Genomic DNA, 4,489 nt, shown 5'->3' with positions numbered 1-4,489 from the left:
AACGAGAAAGGGGCGTATAAAAGAAAAGAGAGCTCGGAGGCTTTCATCATTTGGGAGGCCATCAGGGAAACCAGGATGCTTGTTTCCGAGCTAGAGAAGAGGATTGAGCGCAACACCCAGCGCGATATCAAGGATATCGCTGGGAAGTTGCGCCGACAAGTGGACGCGTTCAACCGGGACCTCATCCAGTAATGACTGGATGAGTACCGGTATGAGCGAGTGGACAGAATGACCTTGGACGTGGACACCCAGACGCAGGGTTGTTGGGAGGAGCCTGCTCTTCCGTCTCGGTCGGTTGCCAGACCGAGACGGAGAAGCAAATAAAGGGGTAACTCCAACGGCGCCGAATCGGGCAGCTTTTCAGGGATGACAGGCTGACCGATGCGCTTAAGGAGAGCTGGGAAAATGGAATGTATACTGCCACAGAGGTCCGCCAGGAGGATCCATTTAAACACGGGTACCTGGCGAACCTCCGTGTCATTGTGAGGGCGGAGTCCAGCCCTCTCAGGGAGAAGATTTTACAACTTTTTCTGGAACTGGGAGAACTGCACGACGCGGAGTGTGAGGAATGGGAGGGAAGGATCCACTTTCTGCGCCAGGTTTGCACCATGCGCAGAGGGAGGAAACTTGAAAATTGAGAGCGATTCGTGTTTTTAAGAGAACTGAGGAGCACGAGCCCTCGAGAAGTTCTCGGAGCAATCTGGGAGCTTTTCGACTCGATGACGGCAGAGGGGAGGACCCGGGTCGTTACCCCGATGGTCCCCGGGGCCAACCCCTGGGACTTCCGCAGGGTCGCGAAAATCGCTGCCATGGATCGGGATGACGCTCCAAGGATCATTATATATTTGGGAAAATAGAGGGAGGGGCCATTCCTCCTCTACCCGCCCGAATGGGCTGGGGCAGGAAGGATGAAGAGGTGGTGTTCATCTCGAAGGAGGAGGGCACCACCTATAGCGACACCCTAAAATGGGTGCGTCAACTCGTGTCCGAGAGTGGGACGCGGGTTGAAATCGGCAGTGTCAGGTAGACACGCAAAGGCGAGCTCCTCCTGGTGCTACCGAAAGGGGGGGAGAAGGAGGGGGAAGAGATCCGCTCATTCCTCGACCGCGGGTTGGGGGCGAGGCGGGCTCGCACCGGGCTTGGGTCCAGGTCCGTCACCTTTCAGGTGGCGGGCTTGAATGTCATCATAACGGGGGAGGAGGTGGTAGAGGCGGTAGCTTCCGCAACCGCGCTTGCGCCGAACCGGATAAAACTGATCTGGCTGCCTCACTGCCAGATCGTGGGCAGGGTCCGGAAGGTCGCCGAGGTCCGGGTTGGCATCAGCAGATGCTGACTTAGGGAGCTAAGGGACTCCGGGCGCTGCTATGGGTGCTTGGGTGTGAGCCATAAGGTCAATGCGTGCGAGAGCGTGGATTGGACACGCCAGTACGCCAGATACGCCAAGGAGGGGCACAGGGCCGTGGAGTATAAAAACTCCCGGTATTGCCCCCTCTGCGATGCAGACGGCTACAGCGCGGGTGATCCTAATTGTGAGGGAGGAGCCAAAAAATCTCCTAAGTCCACGCCCTTGCGAGCAACAAAAGGGAAGGGTGACCGCTCTCCCTCTCCGCCCAAGGGAGGTGACGAGGAGAAGGGTCCCAACAGGAGGCGCGGCAGAAAAACGTCCGATACTCCCCCCTTTGAAGGAGGGAAGGAGAGATATAGTGGTGCGCGTAGTGTCCGCTCTTCCTCTCCGCTAGTGGGTGGGGCGAGGAAGAGGGAAGTGGCGAGTGGAAGTGCGGACACGCGGTTCCTCCCTCCTATTAAGAGAGGGACCGATCTCAGTGCGGACGATGAGCACGACTCCCCCATTCTCCACCGAAGAGAGGATGGAAAATAAGGAGTCGGACGGCGCCGACCAATAGGGACCAATCGACGGTGTAGAGGACTAATCAGGTGAGTGAACCACCTGTGGGTTGAGCAACCTATCAGGCGCGTCCCCCGGGTGGCGGATAGGGGAACGGCCAAGGCTCTTTGCGGGGCTTTGGTTAGTGGGAGTGATAAGTGATGGCTGCAATTTAAAACTTGCAAGTCCGGAACGAAAACTTCTGCCGTGGACCAGCTCATCATACCGTAAACTCCGGGTTTGTCTTGGTAAGATGGCAGAAATGTTGTCTTGACGGGGCAAATTGGAAGAGTGGGGAGCTCCTAGGAGATCGAGTGGTGAGGCCACTACAACTACCTCCCAATTCCCAAGGTGTGGTGCGTGCCGAAGGGGTGCAAGGCTGGAGGGAAGTCCAGCTCCGAGCGACCCCGTGAAGATTCACCCTGTGAAGACAGACGTGGCGAGTCTGCGGAACTTCAGCTGAAATTGTACTTACCTACCAAAGTGCAGTTTCCTCCAACTTACCTTTATTCCTGAAAACTTCCGCTCTAAGGAGAATCCTTATTTGTCCTATCCAAAGATCAGACCGCAAACATCTGCTCTAACTGGTGGAATGGTAGAAATGCTGTTCCTACTGGGGTGAGTTAGATGAGTGGGGGCCCCTTGTGGCCGGGTGGTGAGGCCACTATAAATACCTCCCAAATCCTAAGGTGGGATGCGCGCCGACGGGATGCATGGCTGGTGGGGGTCCAGTTCCTAGCGGTCCCGTTAGGGTTCACCTTCATCCAGTGAACATAGGTGTGGCGAGCCTACGGATACCTAAGCTGAAATTGCACTTAAATCCCAAAGTGCAATTTATCCAATCACCCTATCCTTGATGAATTCCGACTCCACGGAGTGTCCTTGAAATTATCCAGAATCCTGAAAGAACCCATCCTGATATCCTGTGCTTACCCAAAGACTAACCTGGATGGAAAAGATAAGGGGAGAGGAATAAAAAAAAAAAAATGAAATGAAGATGAGTGAATCGCAAAACAAAGTACCCCAGGCGGGTGTTAGTCCCGCCGTAGGTTCTGACCGGGTGAGAGCCCCGGTAGCCTGCGCTGGCCCCAAGGATTCTGGGGAGGGCCAGAAACACTCTAGGCAATCCAGCCTACCGGAGAAATGGGAGAGGATGGAGACGGGGGAGGGGTTCGCGAGGAGCGCGAAACTAAAGCGTACCCCACCGAAGGGGAAAGGAGAGGGAAGCAGCAGGAAGGAGAGACAGGTGAGTGGAGGGGATGAGATGAGTGGTGTGAGTGGAGTGAGTGGTGTGTGTGGAATAGATGAAGGAGCGAAGAGGGAGGAACTCTCCTTTGCTTTCTCGAATGAGATGCCTCCTCCGGCAAGTACTCCAAAAGGAGAAAAGCGGAGGAGGGCGGAGGAGAGCTTTTCCCTCTCGTTTACGGGGGGTTCGTCGCTGGAGGGGATCCTGGCCAGGGTAGAGGACTTGGACCGGGTCATCAAGAGGGGGCATAGGTCCAAGGAGGACCTCAATAATGCCATGAGGGCATTAAGGAGCTCTCTGCGGAACGCGATGCGCACGGAGGAGAGAGAGGAGGAGGAAAAAGAGAGCCTCAGGAGGGAAGTCGAAAGACTGAGAGGGAGACTGGAGGAATCCGAGAGGGCGCGCAGAGAAGGGGTCGAGACGGCTACCTGCGGCGTCCAGACGGAGACGGAGGAGGAAAGGAGAACGGCGGAACAGCGGGAGCGAATCCGCCTCCTGGTCGATTCCGGGGAGCTGCGTGCGGCGATCCGGGAAAGGTGGGAGGCGGGTTTGTTCTCGCTGACGGAGACGGTCCGCGGTGACCCCTTCTCAGAGGGGTACCGCAGGGATATGGCGGTTATTGTTGGGGAGGGGGACAGTGTGGCCAAAGGGCGGATCCTGGCCATGCTTCCAGAGTTGGCGGACCTAGGGGGGGACCAGGAGGAGGGGACGATGCCCTTCCTTGTGCAGTCCTGCCGGATGCGCAGGGGGGGAGGATGGAGACGCAGGAGCGTTTCGTCTTCTACCGACAGCTGGGTGGGGAGATGAGTCCCGAGGCGGTCTACGGAGCGCTGAGGGAGCTCGTTCGAACCGCTCAGATGGAGGGGAGGACGGGGGTGGTTATCCCTCAGGTCCCGGGATCCGATCCCGAGAAGCTGAGGAAGCTGGGGGAGCTTGCGGCGGCGGAGAGCGGGATCAGGCTCCGCTTCTATGTGCCGGGAGGAAAGGAGGGAGAGGCGAGAGTGGCGGGACCTAAGGAGGAGGAGGACGTCATCTTTGTCGCGCGAGAGGACGGGACCTCCTATTTGGACGCCCTCCGAAAGGTGAGGCAGGTGGTGGCCAAGGGGGGAACGGAGGTGTAGGTGGGCACGGTCAGGGAGACAAAGAAGGGAGAGGTGTTCCTGACCGTGCCCAAGGGGGGTAAGGGGGAGCAGCTGCGCGAGCTGCTCTCTAAGGAGCTGGGAAGAGGGAGAGTGAGAGGAGGAACCGGGACAGCCGTGGCCTTCCTCGTCCATGGCCTGGACGGGGTGACTACGGTCGAGGAGGTGGTGGGGGCGGTGGCGACCGCGGCTGGGGTGGGGCAGGGGCGGCTGCGGCTG

The 4,489-nt window shown here is 58.1% G+C and overlaps 1 long non-coding RNA gene across 1 annotated transcript; it reads right to left on the bottom strand.

Annotated features, from left to right (window-relative positions):
* Positions 1–2,459: 2,459 nt before the first annotated feature.
* LOC136343594 (uncharacterized) lies at positions 2,460–2,818 on the bottom strand. The gene is made up of 2 exons (XR_010732808.1): positions 2,732–2,818; positions 2,460–2,683 (listed from the first exon to the last, which is right to left on the bottom strand). It is a non-coding gene; the product is annotated as an uncharacterized lncRNA (long non-coding RNA).
* Between the last annotated feature and the right edge of the window lie 1,671 nt (positions 2,819–4,489).

This window comes from Euwallacea fornicatus, chromosome 15 (genome assembly GCF_040115645.1).
Source record: "Euwallacea fornicatus isolate EFF26 chromosome 15, ASM4011564v1, whole genome shotgun sequence".
Lineage (NCBI taxonomy): Eukaryota > Metazoa > Arthropoda > Insecta > Coleoptera > Curculionidae > Euwallacea > Euwallacea fornicatus.
The sequence above is the reverse complement of the archived record's forward strand: the minus strand, read 5'-3'. Positions and strand labels throughout refer to the sequence as shown.